The 24835-nt window shown below is 38.1% G+C and overlaps 1 protein-coding gene across 30 annotated transcripts in view; it reads right to left on the bottom strand.

Annotated features, from left to right (window-relative positions):
- The window catches only part of Ptk2 (protein tyrosine kinase 2), a 347380-nt gene that overhangs the window by 313321 nt on the left and 9224 nt on the right, over positions 1 to 24835 (bottom strand). For 5 of the 30 annotated variants that reach the window (XM_087187080.1, XM_087187090.1, XM_087187087.1 and 2 more), the window contains exon 2: positions 6328 to 6363. The exons of the other annotated variants lie outside the window; for them this stretch is intronic. The gene's annotated coding sequence lies outside the window, so the exon portion shown is untranslated. The remainder of the gene's footprint in view (positions 1 to 6327; positions 6364 to 24835) is intronic. 30 annotated transcript variants of the gene reach the window in all.

Raw genomic sequence — 24835 nt, 5'->3', positions numbered from 1 at the left:
CCGGTTCTTTTTCCTTCTGCATTTCTCCTCCTCTTCCCTCTTCCCCTCCCCCTCCTCTTCTTCATTTGTCCCCTTTCTTGTTCCTGTTTCTGTCCTATTTTGAGTTTTTCTTTTCTCAATTGTCCTTATTTTTATAAGAGAAGGAACACAGTTTCTAGTTTTCCTGTTCCTGTTAGTTTGTTCAGTTCTGTTTTTGATGTTCCCTCCCTTTTACTTTTGTCTTCACCAGTTTCCCAAAGTTTTGTGATCTAGGGCCGGGGATTTAGCTCAGTGGTTCTGCCACCTGCCTCACAAACGCAAGGACCCGAATTCAATCCCTGGTACCAAAAAAAAGAAACAAAGTTTTGTGATTTTCCTGTGTCCACTAGCCCCATTTCTACCCTTTCCCTCTCCTTCTGTCTACCCTCCTCAACTCCTTGTATGTCTTCTTCCCAGAGGGTAAATTCGCTATATTGAAGGGTTTATTTATTGCAAACATATCTCCGGTTGGTCTCTGATTTTGATATACAACCACAAGTCTAGCTGATGTGGTAAAAGGTGACAGATTAATAGTTGCCAAAATTTGTCGTTTTCTAAGCTGTGTTTGATGCTACTATTGATGCTGATGATTGTATTATTCTGGCCAAGGTTACATGATTGTTCTAATCAGTTATCCTTCTTGGTATATCAAAACCAAGACTGACTAAGGGTCATTACAGACTCAAAATCCAAAGATCAGCTATACCCTAAGACAGCTCTGAAAAGTAATCATTCCCTAAGAGTGCTAAATACTAGCAATAAACATACTCCCATTAAGCAATATAGAAGTATCAACTGAGGAATTAAACCAAAAACACCAACAACAAAAAAATAAGAATAAGAAGACATCTACACAAGACACAAACTCAGAATTCCAGCCCACCAGAGGGAAATCCAGGGGGCAATGAGGTGGAACAATCCAAAAGTCAACCGTGAACTGGTAACAGGGGAAGTAACAACAGATAAATGAGGATCTAGAAAAAAAAATCAAAACAGAAATAATTTCCCAGATAACTACAGATAGTGACAAAAAGACATGCTTAGTGACTCTAGAACAGTAAGAGGTAAAAAAAGAAAGAGAGGAACTCACAAACATGATGGAAGCCATGAACACCCAGCATAGGAAAGAAATGGAAACCATGAAAGCCCAGCATAGAAAAGAACTGGAATCCATGAAACACATTCAAACAGATATCCAGGACATTAAAACCTCCATTGACAGTGTATGCAGGAGAATGACCCAATGTGAGGACAGAATATCTGATACAGAAGACAGGATTGCAGTTAGTGATAATGAAAAGAGAGATTTCTTAAAAATAGCAAGGGGAAAAAAAATAGCAAGGGACCACGAGGAATCAATTCAGCAGCTGCTAGATGACAGAAAGAAGAATAACATAAGACTGATTGGAGTCAATGAACAAGCAGGAGAGAGCACAAACAACATCAAAAAAAAACTGATCACAGAAGTAATGGCAGAAAACTTTCCAAGTAGAGGAAAAGAACTTGACATACAGAAAAATGAGGCACATAAAACTCCAACTAGTCACAATCAAAAAAATCTAAACCTAGACATATAATCGCCAAGATTCCAGAAACCCAACAAAAGAACAAAGTATTAGAAGCAGCTAAAGAAACAAATCACATACAAAGGAAAGCCCATCACAATCACAGCAGACTTCTCAACACAAACCCTCAAGTCAAGAAAGGCCTGAAGCCCTAAAAGAAAACCTCCAACCCAAACTGCTATATCCTGCAAAACTATCTTTCATAATCAATGGAGAAATAAGACACCTTCACAAAAAGAACACCTAAGGAACTTCATGATTACCAAAGCAGCACTCAAAAAACTTCTAAAAAATATCCCAGAAAAAGACAATGAGGGTCACAACTCCATGAGGCCCAACAGAGCAAAGCCATCAGGCAATGTGAGAAATTAATGAAAAGGGGGGAAAAATAAATAAAAGAGCCAACAGGAAAATACCATGACAAGGATAAGTCAATGCATATCAGTTATAACCATCAATGTTAATGGGCTCAATTTGGCAATCAAAAGAAAAAGACTGGCAGAATGGATCAAGAAACAGGATCCAGGGCCACAGATTTAGCTCAGTGGCACCTCACCTGCCATACAAGCCCAAGGTCCTGAGTTCAATACCCAGTCAGAAGAAAGAAAGAAGGAGAAGAAGAAGGAGAAGGAGAGGGAGAAGGAGAAGGAGAAGGAGAAGGGGAGGGGGAGGGAGAGGGAGAGGGAGAGGGAGAGGGAGAGGGAGAGGGAGAGGGAGAAGAGAGAAGAAAGAAGAAAGAAGAAAGAAGAGGAACAACAACAACAACCACTGCCACCGCCACCACCACCACCAAGATCCAACAATATGCTGTATATAAGAAACACATTTAAATCAAAAAGAAATTCACAGACTGAAAGTCAAAGGATATAAAACAATATTCAACGAGGGGCTGGGGATTTAGCTCAGTGGTTCCGGCACCTGCCTTGCAAGCACAAGGTCCCGAGTTCGATCCCCAGTAAAAAAAAACCAAAAAAACAAAAAAACAACAACAAAAAACCAACCAGAAAACCAATACTCGATGAGACAGAAGCCCGGAAAAAAGCAGAGATAGCTATCCTATTTGCAGACAAAGTGGATTTCAAACCAAAATTAATTAAGAGAGACAAAGAAGGCCACTATATCCTTGTAAAGGGAACAACCCAAAGAAGAAATGATAATCATAATGCTACGGAAAAGTTTTAGATAACTTAATAGATTGAATATTAAGGTAACTGTAGAAGCAAAATAAGTAATGTGTTCAAGATTTGCTTTTCCTGTAACTCCTTGTTTAAGGTGAAGATTATCTGACTCTAACCAGTAAATTCATTAACCTAACAAAGTTACCAAGCCAGGGTGAATTTACAATGTATATGGCCTATCTTGTGTCTGTGACTTGTAAATAGGAACTGGAATTGTATTTACATATCAAAGAATACTAGGGATGAGATAATGGCTAAAAAGGATATAAAAAGGGAAATGCTGAAAAAAGGGGGCGGATATTGACCAGACTGGTTTCTGGCATGCCCGTCTGCTCACGAGAAGAAATTTTATTATTTTATCCAAATTCTGTGTCTCTGTGTATTTCTTTCCGAGATTTCCATAACAATAAATATATACGCACCAAATACTAATGCACCCAACTATATAAAACAAATATTAACAGACATGAAAAAACAAGTAAGTACTAATACAATAGTAGTGGGGGACCTCAATACCCCACTGTCGCAAATACACATATCAACTATACAAAAAAAATCAACAATGAAATACTAGAACTCAAGCAAACTTTTGAACAAATGGACTTAATGTCTACAGAGTGTTCCATTCCACAAAATCAGAATACACATTCTTACATTCTTCTCACCTGCAAATGGGATCGTTCTGTAAAACAGACCACATGCTAGCTCATAGAACATGCTTAAGTAAATGCAAAGGAACTGAAGTTATCCCCTGTATACTGTCAGATCATAATGGAATGAAATTGGAGATCAGTAGCAAAAAGAAAATCACAAGAACTATATAAGAACATGGAAATTGAACAACACCCTCCTGAACAACCAATGAGTCAGAGAGGAAATTAAAGAAGAAATTAGACAGTTTCTACAATTAAATGATAATGTCAATACAACACACCAAAATTTATGGGACACAATGAAAGCAGTCCAACAAGGGAAATATATAGCAGTGAATGTTTGTATCAGAAAAACAGAGCAAGCTCAAATAAACAACCTAATGCTGAACCTCAAGCTTCTAGAAAAAGAAGAGTAAGACAAACTCAAAGCTGGCACAAGGGAGGTAATCATAAAGATCAGAGCAGAAATCAATTCAGTGGAGATTTAGAGAAGGATACAAAAGAAAATCAATGAATTGAAGAGTTGGTTCTTTTTTGGGGGGGGCGGGGTGGTACTGGAGATCAAACTCGGGACCTTGTACTTGTAAGGCAGGTAGTGGAACCACTAAGCTAAATCCCTGGCCCCAAAGAGTTGGTTCTTTGAAAGAATAAATAAAATTGACAAGCCCTTTGTCAATATTATAAAAAAAAAAAAAAAAAAGGAAAGAGGGCCAAGGATTTATCTCAGTGGTTTCGCCACCTGCTGCACAACCGCAAGGACCCGAGTTTGATCCCTGGTACCAAAAAAAAAAAAAAAAGGCTCATGTTCATGCAACTAGGAATGAAAAGGGTAAAATTACAACAGATCCAGCATAAATCCAGAGGATCATCAATACCTGCTTTGAAAACCTGTTTTCCAATAAGATGGAAAACACAGAATAGATTTGTAAATACAGACAAATTACCAAGTTGAACCAAAAATATACAAAAATTTCAATATCAATCAATGAAGTTGAAAATGTAATTAAAAACTTAGCAACAAAGAAAAGAGCAGGTCCTGATGGTTTCACTGCTGAATTCTACAGGAATAGTGGGGAAACGCTAATGCCACTACTTCTCAAACTCTTTAATGAAATTAGAAGGGAAGCAATGCTCCCAAATTCATCCCTAGAAGCAAGGATTACCTTGTTTCCAAAAGCAGAGAAAAGACCCAAACAAAACAGGACTGGCCAATCTCCCTAATGAACATAGATGCAAAAATTCTCAATAAGTTACTTGCAAACAGAATACAGAAGATCATCAAAAAGTTCATTCATCCTGACCAAGTAGGATTCATCCCAGGGATGCAAGGACGGTTCAACTTATGTAAATCAAAAAATGAAATACATTATATTAACAGAGTCAAGGACAAAAACCATATGATTATTTCAATAGATGCAGAAAAAGCATTTGACAAAACCCATTACCCATTAATGATAAAAACCCTACACAAAATTGGAACACGTGGTCTTTATCTCAACCTGGTAAACGCCATTCATGAAAAACCAACAGCCAACATCACAGTGAAAGGTCAAAAGTGAAATCTTTCACATTAAAACTGGGAACAAGACGAAGATGTCCACTATCATCACTCCTGTTAAATATATTTCTGGAAACACTGGCCAGAGCAATTAGATAAGAGAAAGAAATAAAAGGCATAAAGATAGGAAATGGAGAAGTCAAATGGTCTTTCTTCACAGATGACATGATACTCTCTATAGAAAACCCAAAAAACTCCACCAAAAGACTTCAGAAAATCAAATTCGCTAGAGTAGCTGAATACAAAGTGAACACTCAAAAATCAATAGCCTTCTTGTACATGAGTAACAGACTAAGAGGGCTGGGGATTTAGCTCAGTGGTTTCACCCCTTGCTGTGCAAGCACAAGGACCTGAGTTCGATTCTGAGTACCCCGACCAAAAAAAAAAAAAAAAAAACCAGACAGAGAGAAAAGGGGGAAATAATTCCTTTCACAATAGGATCCAAAACAATGAAGTATCCTGGAAGCAATCTAATGAAGTAAAGGACCTCTACTCTGACAACAACAGCACTCTGAACAAAGACATCAAAGAGGTATCAGAAAATGGAAAGACATCCCTTGCTCCTGGGTAGGAACAATCAACATAGTAACAATGGCCATACTTTCAAAACTGCTATATAGATTCAATGCAATCCCAACTGAAATCCCAACAGCATATTTCACAGAACTAGAGAAAATAATCCAAAAATTCATTTGGAACCAGAAGAGACCTACAATAGCAAAAGCAATTCTAGTAAACAAAGATAAGGTAGGGAGCCGGCCGCTGTGCAAGCGCAAGGACCCAAGTTCGATCCCCAGTACCAAAAAAGAAAAAAGATAAGGTAGGGGGTATCCCAATTCCCAACTTGATACTATACTACAATGCCACTGTGATAAAAACAGCATGAAAGACACAGAAACAAATCCAGACATGTTAAGCCACCTCACCTTTGACAAAAGAGCCAAACACCCTCACAGGAAGAAAACCTTTTCAATAAATGGTGCTGGACACCGAGGAGCAGAGCCACCCCCCAGCACTGAGGAGGAGCCTTGCGGGCTGCCATACCACCAGTCCCAGCCCCGAGGAGCAGAGCCAACCCCAGGACCAAGGAGAAGCTTTTCTAGCCAATCCCAGCACTGTACCACTGACCCCAGTATCAAGGAGCAGAGCTGCCCGCAGGACCAAGGAGGAGCCTTCAAGGCTACCATACTACTGCCCTCAGCACCATGGAGATGAGCCTCATCCACGAGAGCAGTACACATCCTGGCCCCCACACCAGTGAAATGAAAAAACACCTGAACAAGTCCCAAAACCAGACTTCCAGATCACCTGAAGCAATCTCAAAGGGAAACCAGATGGAACAAATTGATACTCACCCACTTGGATTCCCTGAACTGGCAATAAAAGAGGATCTGGAAAAAATAAAATCAGAAATAATTTCTCAGATAACAACAGAGATTGTGCCCATATTGCAAGACAGAGGAGCTGAGGAACATGATGGAATCCCAACATAGGAAACAAATAGAATCCATAAAACAGATGCAAACAGATTTCCAGGAGATTAAAAACTCCACTGAAAGGTTACGGATCAGGGCAACCCATTTTCTGATCCCCCTTATATCCCTCTTAGAGAGAAGCTGTCGGTCTCTCAATAAATTTTCCCTACTCTTAAAATAAAAAACGTTTAAACAGCAGAATGAGCCAATGTGAGGGCAAACTTTCAGATATAGAAGATAAGATTGCAATTAGTGACCAGGAAAAGAAAAATTGCTTTAAAATTGTAAGGGACCACAAGAAATCAATCCAGCAGTTGCTACACGATGCAAAGAAGAATAACATCGGACTGATCAGTCAATGAAGAAACAGGAGAGAGTGCAGATGACATAAAAAAAAAACTGTTCACAGAAGTGATGGCAGAAAGCTTCCCAAGCAGGGGAAAAGAACTTGACATACAGATAAGTGAGGCATATAGGACTCCAACTAGCCTTGATCAAAAAAAATTTGCACATGGGGCCAGGGATTTTAGCTCAGTGGTTTCACCGCCTGCTGCACAAGCAGCAAGGACCAAAGTTCGATCCCCAGGACCAATAAAAAAAAAAAAATCTACACATAGGCATACAATAGCTAAGATTACAGAAACCCAACAGAACAACAAAATACTACAGTTAGAGAAAAGAAACAAATCACACACAAAGGAAAGCCCATCAGAATCACAGCAAACTTCTCAACACAAACCCTCAAGGCAAGAAGAGCTTGGAGCGAGGTATTTCAAGCCCTAAAGGAAAACAGCCTCCAACCCAGATTGATGTACCCTGCAAAACTATCTTTCAAAATTGATGGAGAAATAAGATACTTTCAGGACAAAGAGCATCTTACCAACTTCATGAATACCAAACATGCACTCCAAAACACTTTAGACAATATCCTAGGAAAAGACGAGGATCACAACCCCAGGAGGCCCAGTAGAATGAATCCATCTGGCACGACAAGAAATAAAACAAAGGAGGAGAATACAACAAAAAGAAACACAATATGCTGCATGCAAGAAACACACTTAACTCAAAAAGAAACTCAGACTGAAAGTTAAAGGATAAAAAGCAATACTCCATGCAATAGGAACCTGAAAAAAAGCAAGAGTAGCTATCCTCTTCGCAGATCAAGAGGATTTCAAACCAACACTGATTGAGACAAAGAAGGACACTATATCCTTGCAAAGGGAACAATCCAAGAGGAAGAGATGACAATCATAAATATCTATGCACCAAACACTAGTGCACTCAACTATATAAAACAAATATTAACGAACAAGAAAAAACAAATAAGCACTAATACAATAGTAGTGGGGGACCTCAATACTCCACTGTCACAGATAAATCAACTAGACAAAAAAATAAACAAAATACTAGAACTCAAACTCTTGAACAAATGAACTTAACAGATGTTGACAGCGATCCACCCCACAAAATCAGAATACACATTCTTTTCAGCTACACAGGGGTCATTCTCCAAAACAGACCACATACTCACTCATAGAACATGTTTAAGTAAGTGAAAAGGAAGTGAAGTTATCCCCTGTACATTATCAGACCATAGTGCAATGAAAATGGAGATCAACAGCAAAAGAAACCGCAAGCATTTCATAAACACATGGAAACTGAACAACACACTACTGAATAAGCAATGGGTCACAGAGGAAATTAAAGAAGAAATCAGACAGTTCCTACAATTAAATGACAATGACAATACAACATATTGGAATCTATGGGACACAATGAAAGCAGTCTTACAAGGGAAATTCATACCACTGAATACTCATGTGAGGAAAACAGAGCGAGTCCAATTAACCTGATGCTGAACCTCAAGCTTCTGGAAAAAGAAGAGCAGGACAAACCTAAAGCTCATACAAGGGAGGAAATTATAAAGATCAGAGCAGAAATCAATGCAATGGAGACTAAGAGGACAATACAAAAAAATCAATAAAGCCAAGAGTTGGCTCTTCAAAAGAATAAAAAAAATGGACAAACCCTTAGCCAACCTTATCAGGAAAAGGAAAGAAAAGGCCCAAATCCATGCAATTAGGAAAGACAAGGATAAAATTACAATGGACCCAGCAGAAATCCAAAGAATCATCAATATCTACTTCAAAAACCTACACGCCAATAAGATGGAAAACACAGAAGAAATGGACAGATTCCTAGATACATATGAATTACCAAAGTTGAACGAAGAAGACCTAAAAATTCTAAACAACTCAATATCAATCAATGAAATTGAAAATGTAATTAAAAACTTACTAAGAAAAGCGCAGGTCCTGATGGCTTCACTGCTGAGTTCTACAAGACCTTTAGAGAGGAACTACTGACACTACTGTTTAAACTCTTCAATGAAATTAAAAGGGAAGCAATACTCCTGAATTCATTCCTGGAAGCAAGCATCACCTCAATCCCCAAAGCAGAGAAAGACCCAACTGAAAAAGAGAACTAATTATAGGCCAATCTCACTAATGAACAGAGATGCAAAAATCCTTAATAAGATTCTGGAAAAGAGAATGCAGAAGATCATCAAGAAGATCATACACCCTGACCAAGTGGGATTCATTCCAGGAATGCAGGGATGGTTCAACATACGCAAATCAATCAATGTAAAACATTCTATCAATAGAGCCAAGGACAAAAACCATATGATCATCTCAATAGATGTAGAAAAAGCATTTGATAAAATCCAACATGCATTTAGGATAAAAACCCTACAAAAAATTGGAATAGATGGTCTCTACCTCAATCTCATAAAAGCCATCTATGAAAAACCAACTGCCAATATCATACTAAATGGTCAAAAACTGAAATCCTTTGCACTAAAATCAGGAACAAGACAAGGATGTCCACTATCACCATTCCTGTTCAATATAGTCTTAGAAACATTAGCCACAGCAATTAGACAAGAGAAAGAAATCAAAGGAATAAAGATAGGAAATGAAGTCAAACTGTCATTATTTGCAGAAGACATGATACTGTATTTATTTATTTATTTATTTTTGGTAACAGAGATCGAACTTGCGTCCTTGCACTTGTGCAGCAGGCGGCAAAACCACTGAGCTAAATTCCCAGCCTGTCATGATACTCTATATACAGGACCCCAAGAACTCCACCAAAAATCTTCTAGACAACAACCAAATTCAGTAAAGTAGCTGGATACAAGGTCGATACACAAAAATCAATAGCTTTCTTCTCCACAAACAACAGACTCACTGAGAGAAAAATAGGGCAAACAATTCCTTTCATAATAGATCCAAAAAACTGAAATACCTAGGAATCAACCTAACAAAAGAAATCAAAGACCTCTTTTCTGAACACTATAGCACTCTGAAAAGAGAGACTGAACACGATATCAGAAAATGGAAAGACATCCCTTGCTCCTGGGTAGGAAGAATCAACATAGTGAAATGGCCATACTACCAAAACTGCTATATAGATTCAATGCAATCCCAACTGAAATTCCAGCAGCATACTTCACAAACCTTGAAAAAACAATCCAAAAATTCATTTGGAATAAGATGAGATCTAGAACAGCAAAAGCAATTCTAGGCAACAGAGACATGGCAGGGGATATCACAACCCCCAATCTGAAACTATACTACAAAGCTACTGTAATAAAAACTCCATGGTTCTGGCAAAGAAACAGACCTGAAGACCAGTGGAACAGATCAGAAGATGCAGAAACAACTCCAGTCATACTCAGCCACCTCATCTTTGACAAATAAGCCAAACACCCTCACTGCAAGAAAGATAGCCTCTTTAATAAATGGTGCTGGAAACACTGGGTTTCAACTTGCCAAAGATTAAAACTAGACCTATATCTCTCACTATCCACTTAACTAAAATCAAAATGAATGCAAGATCTAAATATTAAAACAGAAACCCTGAACTGTCTGGAACAAAGGTCAGGTAGAACTCTTGAAGACATTGGTGTAGGAAAAGATTTTATGAACAAAACCTCAGTTGCCAGTGAACTAGCACAAACAATCAACAACTGGGATCTCTTCTTTTTTTTTCTTCTGGTACTAGGGATTGAACTTAGGACTTTGTGGTTGCAAGGCAGGCAGGAGAACCACTGAGCTAAATCCCCAGCCAGAATCTCTTCATATTAATAAGCTTCTGCATAACAAGAGAAATCACCAACAGTGTGAAGAGACAACCCAAGGTGTGAGAAAAAATTTTCACCTGCTGTTCCTCAAAGGTCTACTATCTAGAATACACAAAGAACTTAAAAAAATCAGACCTCCCAAATTTAAAGACCCAACCCAAAAATGGGCGTTTGAAATGAACAGACGTTTCTCAGACAAAGAAGTAGAAATAGCAAATAAACATATGAAAAAAAAAAAAAAAGTTCAACATCACTGGCCATTGGAGAGATGCAAATAAAAACAACTCTGAGATTCCTCCTCACCCCAGAAAGAATGGCTGCTATCAAGAAATAAACCAATAACAAATGCTGGCGGGGCTGTGGAGAAAGAGGAACCCTGCTCCACTGCTGGTGGGAGTGTAGACTGGTGCAAGCACTGTGGAAATCAGTATGGAAATACCTCAAAGAACTAGGACTGGAAGTCCTATTTCACCCAGTTATTCCCCTGCTGGGGATCTTCCCCAAAGAATTAAAAGAATCATACCACAGTGATATACGTGCACCCATGTTCATAGCAGCACAATTTGTAATATTTGAAACTTGGAAGCAGCCCAATTGCCCATCAACTGGAGACTGGATCAAGAAAATGTGGGGTTTTTTTTTAATAGAATGGAGTACTACTCAGCCATAAAAATGAGAAATTAGACATTTATTGCTAAATGGATATACACTGAGGTGATACTCTTAAGTGAAATACATAGGACACACATGTACAAATACCGAAGTTTCTCAAGTGTGAGAAACTGAAAGTGTAAATAAGGACTAAAACTTATAATAAATATTGTGAAATAGGAAGAAAAGGGGCAAAGGCGAAGGGGAAGTGGGAGTGGTAGGGGAAAGGAAAGACGGGAATAGAATTAATATGAGAAAATGAAAAAATGGGAACAAAGTCTTTATAAATAGGGAGGGATGGAGGGGTTGAAGGGAGGGCAGGGGAAGGCAGAAAAAGTAAGAACCAAGAGAGATTACGTAAAGGTGTAAATTTCTAATGATGAATGTCGTTATATTGTATACCTAAAATGTACCAATAAAATTAATTTAAAAAAATAAATAGTGCTGGAAAAACTGGGTTTCAACTTGCTAAAGCTTAAAACTAGACTCATATTTTTCACCATGCACTAAAGTAAAATCGAAATGGATCAAAGATCTAAATACTAAAACAGAAACACTAAACCTGCAGGAAGATAGGTTAGGTAGAACTCTTGAAGACTTGTGTAGAAAAACACTTTATGAACAAAACCTCAATCACACAGGAACCAATACAAAGAATCAACAACTGGGATCTCATCTCCTTAAAACAGAGTGAAGAGACAACCTATAACTGTGGGAAAAATTTTTACCAGCTGTTCCTCAGACAAAGCTACTATTTTAGATGAGTAGTCCTTAAGAACTTAAAAAAATCAGAACCCCTCCAAAATTAAAGTCCCAATTGTAAAATGGGCATCTGAAATGAACAGAAATTTCTCAAAGTACAAGCAGTAAATAAACATATGAAAGAGTTCCACATCACTGATCATTCTGAAAACAACATTAAGATTCCATCTCACTCCAGAAAGAATGGCTGCTATAAAAAAAAAAAAGTCAACCAATAACAAATGCTGGCAGACCTATGGGGAAAAAGGAACCTTCACCACTGTTGGTGGGAATGTAGACTGGTACAACCACTGTGGAAGTCAGTGTGGCAATTCTTCAAAAAACTAGGATTAGATTTGGGGATTTAGCTCAGTGGTGCCACGGCTGTCTCTCAAGTGCAAGGTCCTGAGATGGATGCCTGGTACTGGAAAAAAAGAAAAAACAAAAAACAAAACTAAATAAAAAACTAGGATTAGAGGTCTCATTTGACCCAGCTATTCCCCTTCTAGGTGTATTTACAAAAGAATTAAAAGCATCACACCACACCTATAGACATGCACCCATGTCTATAGGGGCTGTTTATAACAGGTAAATCTTGGAAACAGCACAAATGCCTATCAACTGGTGATTGGATAAAGAGGTGCTTTTTTAAATATAATGGAGTATTACTTAGCCATAAAGAACGATAAACTAGAGACATTTATATCTAAATGGATCCATCTTGAGGCCATACTCTTAAGTGAAATAAATAGGACACACATGTGTAAATACCAAATTGTTTCTCTGGTGTGAGAAACTGACAGTATAAATGAGGACCAAAATGTATAATAGATATTGTGAAATAGGAAGAAAATGTTCAAAGGGGAAGAGAAATGGGGGGGGCAGTGGAAAAAGGCAAAGAAAATATGGAAAGGAAAAAATGAAATAAAGCTTATGTATATAAGGAGGGGTGGAGGGGTTGAAAGGAGGGCAAGGGAATGGGGAAAAAAATAAGAACCAAGATATATCATGTATAGGTTCAAATTTCCAATGATGAATGTGATCATAATGAATACCTAAAATGTACCAATAAACTCAATAAATATTTTTTAAAAAAAGAATTGGGGGACCTCCAAAGGAAAAATCTAAATGCTTTTCAATAATCAAAAAAGACAGACTTATTGGACAGATGGAAATCGAAGATCAACTCTTTGTGAACCACAGAATCATGTATGAGCTGTCAAAAATTGATTCTCAGGTGGGCATGCTGGCACAGCTATTCTGACTTCCCAAATTAACCATATAATGTTATTGTTAAAACACTAACCACACACAGTGTTGTGGCGCACACCTGTAATCCCAGCACTTAGGAGGCTGAGGCAAGAGAATCACAAGTTTGAGGCCAGCCTGGGTACATAGTAAGTTCAAAGCTAGCCTGGACTGACTACACAGCCAGAAGACTTTGTCATTAAAAAAAGATTCTTTCCTAGACAACTCTGATTTAAACTAAAATTATTTCCACTGCACGATTTTTCAAGTCAATTCCTTAGGATATAACTGTTACTTTTTCCAAACAGAAGGCAAAATCCCAGCTAAACTTTCCTGTGATCTAAGCCAATCAAATTGCAAATTTTCTGCCTACATCAGCATCACAATCATCCACAGACTGAAATCTGAAAATGATATCTGAAATTGTCCATGTTTTCACTTTTGACATCACTAGGTCAATCGTTTCTTATACCTTTGCCATTCATAACACTTTGTCCTTTAAGTCACAGTATTTCTCAAGGAGAAACGTTCTCAGTGATAACTATCATCTCCAATCTCTATCTCACCACATTCTACATGAACTGCTATAATCTGCAATCTGCAATTTCTAAATTACATCTAAGAATGCTAACATCAAATATGAACCAATCTAGTATAGCCTACAGAACATTAAATTAGTCTACCTGATGCTCAGATCTCAACAATTAATCACCAGCTATCCTGCTTCTCTTTGTATTATCTAAGGGCTTACCATAACATAATTCAGATATTATTTCATAATTCACTATTATACACTTCAAATCTGATCCAAGGAACTATAGTCATTTCTAGTGTTGGCATATTCTACTTAAAACTGACACCACCTTTCACAGCCATGTAAACTGTAAGATACATTTAAAAGTATATAAACTTTAGCTTTGTCTAATATTCAACAGGATGTTGCAGGCACTCCATACTAATGAGAGTGCCAAAGATATGGCTGGCCTTCTATGTACCAAAACTGAGTACTGTTTTATCTTCTAAGGGAAGGAAGGAAAGCAAGGGAAAAACATTTTAATTGCTAGTTAATAATTCAGGAAACGGTCTCATGGATTAGCATTTTACTTGGCAGTTTGGGGTGTATTTACATTTAAAGTAAAATTTCTGTAATTTGAATGATGAGCTTTTCCTTACTGTCTCAAATCTTTACAATGTGCCACATGTACACAATCTAATAACAAGGAAAGGTTTCTCCTCTTCACTATCTCTAGAATCCTCAATGCAGGGAAAAACAATTCACATTCATACACAGTTCTGCTCACAATTTCAAGGGTTCACAGACCTAGAAGAGAATGTTCCCTCTTCAAAGCAACTGTTAGATAACTAGTATATTCCAGAGAGAGGAACAAAAGAACTTCATAAACTTGTCACCAAAGAAGAAACCTGAGAGTCACCCTGGAAATTACCCTGGACTCCTCTCAGGCCCTGCCATTTCATTTATAACATCAAAGCCTATAAATTAACTCAAGGAGGGAGGGAGGGGAAAAAAATAATAGAGAATATGAGATAGCCTGCAAAGACTGAAGCACCTAGTCTTTTTTTTTTTTTTTGGTACCAGGGATCAAACTCAGGTCCTTGTGCTTGAGAGGCAGGTGGTGGAACCACTGCGCTAAATCCCCAGCCCCAGAAGCACCTAGTCTTTAACGAAGTTAAGTGTACTGACCTCTGAGCTTAGACATCATGAGAGGTCACCCTGTTGATTCTCAGAGCACGTTGCTGTGACACAACCACATCACATACCACACTGCATGCCACTGAACTGTATCAGTCTCACTTCCCTCGTATCTATACCTCCAGGTCTTAATAATATACCAGGTAAAAAACACTATTAAATAAACCTGAACAAATGAATTAACTGCATGAACCAGTGCGAGAACAACACATAAGTGAAAGGGAGCAGACCTTTAGTAGTAAAACACTATATATGCCTGTTAACGACACTCTGGCATTTGTATACCACTTTACATAGTAACCACACACTTCAAAGGCTGAGATCATGAATACTATATATAGATAAGGCCACTGAGAAACACAGAAACTAACCAACTTGGCAAAAGTCTTCTAAAGGCAGAGTCAACATTTAAAACTAGATCTTTTTTCTTAGATGAAAGTTCTTTTATTAAACAGATCTGACTCTATACAAACTACAACACCTAGAGACCTTCAAATACTAAGGCATGAGACTTTAGGAGAGGGGTGGAACTCAATTTCTGACACATTATTTAAATCTGATAAATTACAAGTTAATGCTATTTCCCAGGAAAAATGAAGGAAGGAATGAATGAATAAACAAACAAACATTCAAAATACTACTAAAAAGGTCTTGGAACACCCACAAACTAAACATTTTTTTTAAGTCAGTCCTTGAGAAAGCAACACAAAATTAAACAATTAACAAATGCCACTGAAAGGGAGGCAGCTGTGATCACAGCATGACCCTCATGTATTTTAATACCCCAACTTCAGCCAGGAAATATCATACATATTTATAGAGGCAGAAAGAAAATATTAAGAAACTCTACTAATTTAAGAAAAAACTAATAATCTACTAGTCTCATATTTTTTTCAGAACCAAGGCACTAATGCATAGCTGGAGTATAAATACTTGTAAGTACCCAAAAGTTTGACTAAAGACCAAGATCTTAGCCAAATTCAAATACAATATGAGTCTATTTAAGATAACATTGATTTCAAGGACTTGTTACCACACAGAACACATTTTCTGACTATAATCCAATTTCAGAATAAATCCCAAGATAAATTGGGAAAAAAATTCAAAGTGAAACTTATCAAACACAAACACAGTAAAGTGACTCTCAAAGGAATATTAATAAGAAATTAGTTATGTCTAAATATTGAACATATTTATTGAATAAACACTTTATGAACTAAATCTCAAAAATACTTCACACTATAACTGAGCCCTAAAAATAATTCTTTACATGAAACAACCAATCAATCCATAAAGGGAGATGAAGTAGATATTAAAAATAAGAACTTTAGTTCCAATAAAACACAAAGGCAAAAAAAAAAAGCAAACCACAAACAGGAGTGAAATATTCAGGACACATAATGATAAAGGATTATAATCCACACATACAATACCTACAAGTCAACAAGAAAGAGAAATGGAAGAAAAGGGAAGAGAAGAAAGAAGCGAGAAAAGAGAAGAGAAAAAAAAAGATAAATTAAGATAAAGACTTCACAGATCCTTTACAGAAACAAAACAGAAGGCCAATATATTAAAAGAGACTCAGGAGAGGCAGTGTAATCCAAAGTGGTTAGGATAATGGACTCTGAAGCCAGCCTGCTTGGATTCAAATCTTAGCCCTGACACTCAGTAGGTGTGTGACTTAAGCCTCCATGCCTCAGTCTTTAATATATTAGAGATAAATATAAGGTTTTCCTTACACTTATTCCAAGCACTTGGGAAGCTAACATAAGAGGATCACAAGTTTGGGGCCAGCCTGGAAATTCAAGCTAAATCCACAATAAGATATTATGGCATACCCATCAGAATGGCAACACTGAAAAAGTCAGACAAAATAAACCACTAACAAGGATGTAAACCAGGACTCACTATATCAGTGGGAATATAAATCAGTACAACCACTTAGAGAGACACTTGGCTGAAGATCAGCTGGTCCTATTACCCAGCATGAATACTCCTGATGCAGAGGCAAGAATATCCATGCCCTGGACAACAGGAGCACTCACATATGTTCACAGCAGTGTCACAGGTGTGCAGTATAACAGCCCGAATGTCTACCAACTGTACATAATACAACCATGAAAATAACACTGATAACATATAGTAACTCTTGGCTAAGTCTCAATCACTATGTTGAGTAGACAAAAAGCAAGTCACAGAAAAACACATATAATGTGATTCCCTTAATATAGAGTTCAAAACAAAGATAACACAAAGTTAAGAAATGATAAACCCACCCACGTCATCTCATTACTTGATCCCATAAAACACCTTTGAGAGAAGTTGGGTGAGCGGGCAGCCCATTTTTCCAGTCCCCCCTTTGTCCCCTCCTCTTAGAAGCTATGTTTCTCTCAATAAAATTTTCTTACTCAAAAAAAAAAACATTGATAGGGCCAAGGATTTAGCTCAGTGGTTTTGCCACCTGCTATGCAAGCGCAAGGACCCAAGTTTGATCCCGGTACCAAAAAAAAAAAAAAAAATTGATAAACCCAATAGCCATTCAATGACTGCTCTTCTAAATGCTGAGGATGCAGCAGTGAACACACAAAACATTTTGCCCTCACAGAGCTTATAACATAGCCAAGTATGAAAAAAACCTAAAACTAAGTAAAATGCTGATGAAGAACCTAAAGAAGAATGAGGAGCTAAGGAGTGCTGGGAGAATGTCGAAGTGTGAAGATCCCAGGGCTTCTAACAGTGTTCAGGTGTGGAGACAGGTGTGCACTGCCACCTTTTAGGGATGAGGGAAGAGGATGTGCCCAAGGATCAGAGGCCTTCGGAGGTAATGGGAATACTCAGCTGTGTAAACTGGACAGTAGCTTTATGAGTTGTCTCCTTATGTGTATTAACTTCTATTCTAGAGCAGTAAACCACCATCCACCAGACAATCTACCACACTTGTTTTTATAAAATCTGTGAGATAACAATGTTTTTTGGAAAGGAATATAATCAGAAGAATAATGTTTCATGGAATGTGAAAATTGTATGAAATTTAAATTCTAGTGTCCAGAAAGGAAGTTTTATTGCACATAGCCAGCTCATTTCTTCGTATATTGGAGGGAGGAAGGAAGAAGAGAGGGAGGGGCAGAAGGGTCCAGCTAAGGGTTCCAAGTCTGTGAAGACATCCACTGCTTCATTCAGTGCACCAGGTCCTTAAGACATGGTCAAGTGTATCACTCACTCACCACACAACCCTAGAGAAACAGCAGAGCTAAGTTCAATTCTATTCCTATGCTTTATAAAGAAATGTGTCAAGAAGTGTTATATCTTATTTCAGCAGGAATCCCAATATCTGTCCAATGTTAACATATCTGCTCCCAAAGCAAATACCTTCAACTTTTGATACCAACTTGTATTTCTGAAAAGAGCAATACAGCATTAGTGATAATGACTGAAAGTGACAAATACACAGGAAGTTCAACATTCTGTTTATATACGTCTGAAAACTTTCAGTCTTAAAATTGAAGAATCGTATTTTAATTTGAATTATTTAATACCCACTTAACAGAAGGATCTCACAATACTTTTCAAAACCCTTAGTACAAAACATACCATAGTCAATCATCCTTAATATGGCAACTTAAAAAAAGAGATGCTTACCTAAAAATCCACATTCAAGGCTTTGAACAATGAATGGGAAAGTGAACAAGCATTTATCTAAAGGACTAGTTGTATTATCATAAAGTCTCCCAACTCCTTGCTGAGGCTCCACACAAAACGTACTTTTCTAATTTAGTATACAAAAAAAGGCATGATAACCAGCAAATGCATCCTGTACTAGACAGGCTTCAAAGGACAGTGGCATACTCCTCTGGCACAAGAAAAGCCAGTTCTCACTGCCTCAGCTCTATCAAGGAAGGAACGCTGTGCCTCTATTTTCTCTGTGCATAAGGTAGTAAATGAATACAAATATCCCATTCCCTTCCAATTGCAATTTTTTTTTTTGGTACGGGGGATCGAACTCTGGTCCTTGAGTTTGCGAGGCAGGCAGCGGAACCACGGAGCTAAATCCCTGGCCCACCAATTGCAATTTTATAAATGAGCAAAGATGCGGGGAGGACTGAATACTCCGAAAATCATCCAACTTTTAATGTAAACATTTACTTTTAGTAATTATCTTTTACAGTAGCAAATAAACATATCAAAAAATGTTCAACATCACTGGTCATTTGAGAGATGCAGATGAAAACAACACTGAGATTCCACCTCACCCCAGAAAGAATGGCTGCTATCAAGAAATCAACCAATAACAAATGCTGGCAGGGGTGTGGGGAGAAAGGAACCTTTCTCCATTGTTGGTGGGAGTGCAGACTGGGGCAACCACTGTGGAAATCAGTATGGAGATACCTCAAAGAACTAGGGCTAGAGGTCCTATTTGACCCAGCTATTCCCCTGCTGGGTATCTTCCCAAAAGAATTAAAAGAATCATACCACAGCGATATATGTGCACCCATGTTTATAGCGGCACAGTTTGTAATAGCTAAAGCTTGGAAACAGCCCAAGTGCCAATTAACTGGAAACTGGATAAAGAAGATGTAGGTTTTTTATAAAATGGAGTACTACTCAGCCATAAAGAATGAGAAACTAGAGACATTCATAGCTAAATGGATGCATATTGAGGCCATACGCTTAAGTGAAATAAATGGGACACACATGTGCAAATATCGAAGTTTCTCTGGTGTGAGAAACTGAAAGTGTAAATAAGGATTAAAACAAATAACTGATAATTTGAAGTGGGAAGAAAAGGTCCAAAGGTCTAGGGTAAGTGGGAGGGGAAGGTGAAAGGAAAGAAGGGAAAGGAAAAATTATGAGAAAAGGAAAAAATGGAAACAAAGTCTTTGTAAATATGGAAGGGAGGACAGGGAATGGGGAAAAAAAAAAAGAATCAAGATACATCATGAACAGGTACAAGTACCCAATGATATGTATTGTATACCTAAAATGTACCAATAAAAGAATTTAAGCAAAAAAATAATAATTGTCTTTTATGAAGCATTTAACTCTGCAGAGTTCACAGGTCAGTTGTTACACCTTAACAACACATAGATGTTTGTATCTCTCAGATCAGCTGCAACCTTGGAAGGGTTAATAAGGCCAAGCACTATTCCTTGGTGGGACAAGGGCCATGTATCATTTAATTCATTCAACCGTCTAGGGAAGTGGTGGCGAACCTATGGCACATGTGCTGTGGCAGCTGCTTGTTATCACTGAAAGCTCTAAAAGGTTCACCAACACTTTTCTAGGGAACTATTATATGACCCATGCTTTAGTCAGCTTTCCACTGCTGGGACAAAATGACTCCTTAAAGGAGAAAGAGTTTATTTTGGCTCAGGGTTTCAAAGGTGTCAGTCAATGGTTGACTGGCTCCAAGGCAAAAGCATCAAGGTGGAAGGGTGTGGCAGAGGAAAACTATTTACCTCATGCAGCTACAAGCAGAGAGAGAGCAAGAGAGCACTAGACAGGAGAGGGCCAGGGACCAGACACAGTACCTAAGGTCTCAATCCCATGGCTCACCCAGAGGCACCCAGGAAGTGTGCTTTACTAATCTCCTAGGCTCTCTCAAACCAATCAAGTTGACAATCAGGATTAACCATTGTGGCCCATATAACTGACAAGAAATGCAGATTAGAGAAATTAACAAATGGGCCCAAGTTCACAGCTAGGATTCTGATCCCAAAACCATATCCTCAACCACTGCATTCCACAGTGGCTATTCAACTTCCCAACTAAGTAAAACTCAGTGCCACCTTACCACTCTTACTTTGAAGACCAATCTCTTGCTATTCAAAGGGGCCATAGCACCAACACTGGCATACCTGGGAACTTGTTAAAAATGCAAGTCTGACCGCTCCCTAGACAGGATGAATTAGAACCCACAATTCAACATTATCTCCAGAATATGGTTATGCATATTAAAGTCTAAGGAGGCTTGACACAGCATGTACATACACTATTTTGAGGTCATTAACCCAGTTCAAATACATATCCTGGAATACAGTTCAACTGAGCCTTGTCTTTTGCTTGCTGTGATCCCAAACCTGACAGAAGACCAGTACCAGTGACAACTGCCCCAGGTGACCATGAAGAGTGGCCCCAGCTTTCCCCCTGAACCCATCTTCAGTCTGTCCCTTCATCATTCTCCCTTTTACATATAGCCTAAACCACAGCCTGGCTCACTTACACACCTGGACTTTCCTCCAGAGTGAAGCAGGATAAGGCAATGGCTCTCAGCAATGTCCTCAAGTTACTTGAAATGGGCCCAAGGAACTGAGAGGTGGCTTGCCCCAGAAAGGACAGCAGGGACTGTTTCAGGCATGTTCTCTGCTCTTAACTGTAGACACAGTCTCAAGACGGGTGCTTTATGAGTTAGAAAAGGGCTCCCACTCATTCTCAATAACCACCTTCCACCACCACTTAACAGGAAATACTGATTAAAATGGATGAGGTATCCTGACTTTCAGGTTTTCCTCCCCTCACATTTTCTTAACTCCATGACTTCTGCTGCTTTTCAATATTAGAAACCAAACTGAAAATGCAACAGACCAATCTTTGCATGCTACCACCAACATCTGAGCTGTGCCCATGCTGTCTCCTACCTAGACCTTCTGCTCATTCTTCCCCTTCCACCAGGCTCTTACTTGTCCCTCAAAGTGAGTGTCGCGGTAGTCCTGCCAGCTCACAGCGCCCTGCCCACTCAGCAATTGGACTGCCTAAGGACAGGGACAATGGGGGAAGCCACTGAGTATGGGACATACATCAACACATAATGAACATTTTCACTAATTCTTTCACTTAAATCTGACAGATATACATAAGCTAAAATATCAACACTTAGATGGCATGGTGGTGCATGCCTATCATCTTAGCACTTGGGAGACTAAGGCAGGAGGACCACAAGTTTGAATCCCATCTGGGCAACTCAGGGAGACCCCTTCTCAAAATAAAAAATGTTTTAAAGGGCTAAGAATGTAGCTCAGTGTACAGCACCCCCGGGTTCAATCCCCAGTACTAGGAGGGTTGGGGGGGGGGGGGGCTAACTGCTTTGTTACTCAATTTCTCAGTGCACCAGCTTCACATTTCACCACCTAAGCCATCTGAGTACACTGTTCCTCAGGGACAGGTCCACAAACAATCCATTAAAGGTGCTCAATCTTCTGTCCAGCTGTTTTAACTGCAGACAGATTTCAGACATTTCAAACTGTAAAAAGAGTAACTGAATTAGTATAACAAAATTAATGGCTCTCAAACGCAGATCCAGTACCAATGCAAATTCCTGCAGAGGTATTCATACTCTAGCTAGGGCTACCCACTAGAACTTTCTATGATGAAAATATTCTACATCTGTGCTGTCCATATGTTACACCCAGAGGTCACACATGGATACTGAGCACTTTGAAATGCAGTTTAGTGGAATGAGGAATAGAACCTTTCATTTTATTTTAATTAATTTCAATTTAAATAGACACATGTAATTACTAACTACCATACTGTACATTAGGTCCACACCTAGACTCTAGAGTAAAAAAAAAAGAACAGAATTTATCCTGGTTTTTTTTTTTTTTTTTTGGTACCAGGGATCAAACTCAGGACCTTGCGCTTGCGAGGCAGGCGCCGAAACCACTGAGCTAAATCCCCGGCCCTTATCCTGGTTTCTTAACTGCAGGATATATTATATGGTCCATATTTTCCCCTGAAGAAGATTAAAAAGATGGATAGTATATTTTTTTAAATCTTAAAATCAACCAGAAACTGACAAGACAAGAAAGAAATATCAAGCCAAAATTAAAGTAAAACTAGGAACCCAAAGAAATAAGCAGCATAGAAATCACCTTTGGCCTGAATGCATTTGCCAGTTCTCAAAATTGTCAACTTTCATTTCCCACAACAGCACAGGGAGGATGGAAAGGAATCAAAGAGCTTTCATTTTTACAACAGTGCTGGGAAAAGGAAGAAGAATCAAAGACTGAGCCAGGCATGGTGACACACACTGAAGCACTAGGACTGTCATCAGTTCAAGGCCAGCCTGGAATATACACCAAGACCCTGTCTCAAAACGAAAAAGAAAAAGAATCAAACACTAGGTCCTCCAAAGAACACACAACCATCCCTCAGTATCCACGGGGGACTGGTTTCGGGACTTTGTAGATAGCAAAATCCCCAGATGCTTAAGTTCCTTTGTGTTAAGTGGTACAGTGCTTGCATATAACCAGTGCATATATCTTTCCTTATACTTTTAAATCATCTCTAGATTACTTACAATAACACAACATAAATGTTATATAAATAGTTGCTAAACTATATTACTTAGGAAAAAAGTCTAACAAAGGAAAAAAGTCTTGAGCGTGTCCAGTACAAATGCAATTATTACACACAAATATTTTTAATCCATGATTGGCTGACTCAACAGATATAGAACCCACAGACAAGGAGGAACCCAACTGCAACTGGCAACCTCACCACAGTAAGCAAGACTCCCAAAGGCTACACATCTCTTAAACTAGAAGTGAACTCTTTGCAGAAGAATTACAGCTCTGGGTGGTCCAAACATACTCAAACCTTAAATGTGGTTTAAGGTGACCGCAGACTAATTGAAACAAAAATAAATGTTTTCTAATGGAAACTACTTTCATTCTAGGCCTCAAAGAGTCCTACAAATCATTTGGATCCTTATATATCATAAAGTAAAATTAACTCAAAACAAATTAGAGACCTAAATATAAAATCTAAAACTTGGGGAGGGGGATGGAGACAGGAAAAAAACCTTTGTGGGCTAGGATTATATAATTCTTAAATATGATACATTAAAAAAATCCATAGAATATCTGTATGAGACATCACTTTATTTGTCAATACAGAAGACTGAACGCAAGACTTTACTGAGGCAGGAAGATCACAAGTTCAAGGCCAGCCTGGGCTACTTATTAAGACTCCATCTAAAAATGATATTTTAAAAAGCTGAGACTATAACTCAGTGGTAGAATGTTCGCCTAGCATGTGAAAAGGCCCTGAGTTCAATCTCCAGTACCACATAAACTTAAGAAAATGAAAAAGAGCCACAGTTTAAGAGAAAAGCACAATGTATACCTGATAAATAACTTGTATCCAGACTATATGAAGAACTCTCAAAACTCAACAATAAGAGGGAAAAGTAAAAAACTTAAAATGGACAAAAGATTTCAATAATTCACCAAAGATGAAATATGGATGGCAGATGAACATATGAAAAATATGCTCACCACTATTATTTGAGAAATGAAACTACAATGAAATATTACACATTTATTAAAACGGCTAAAACCTTTTACCTACGAAAGGCTCATTTATCTTCATGGCAGAGTAGTACTCTACTGTATATAAATACTACACTTTCCTACCCATTTATTCATCATTTGAGAGATATATATGCTATTTCCAAGATCTAGCTATTATTATAAATTGTGCTGCTATAGATACAGGTAAAATGTATCCCTATAATATGATGATTTTAACTCGGGAAGATACCTAGAAGGGAGATAATTGGGTAAAATGTTATTTCTCTTGCTATTTTGTTATGAAATTTTGTTTTATTTTTTCATTAAAAAAATAAAGCTGTTAATACTGTGGGGGGGAAAGATGGCTAAAACTTAAAAGATTGGTCATACCTGTTGTCCCAGCAGTATAGAGCAAATGGAACTCTCATATACTGCTGGCAGAAATGTAAAATAGTACAATCACTCTAGAAATTCTGGCCCATTCTTGAAAAGTTAAAACACACCTACATTACAGTCCAGTCCTACTAGTCCTAGGGCCAATCACTGCCAAGAGATATGAAAGCCTATGTCCACACAAACATTTGTACAAAAATATTCAGA

Source organism: Heterocephalus glaber, unplaced genomic scaffold (genome assembly GCF_053883595.1).
Source record: "Heterocephalus glaber isolate CG9 unplaced genomic scaffold, H.glaber_assembly_v1.0 deba00000281, whole genome shotgun sequence".
In the NCBI taxonomy this organism is placed as follows: domain Eukaryota; kingdom Metazoa; phylum Chordata; class Mammalia; order Rodentia; family Bathyergidae; genus Heterocephalus; species Heterocephalus glaber.
This window is presented reverse-complemented; position numbering and strand designations above follow the sequence as displayed.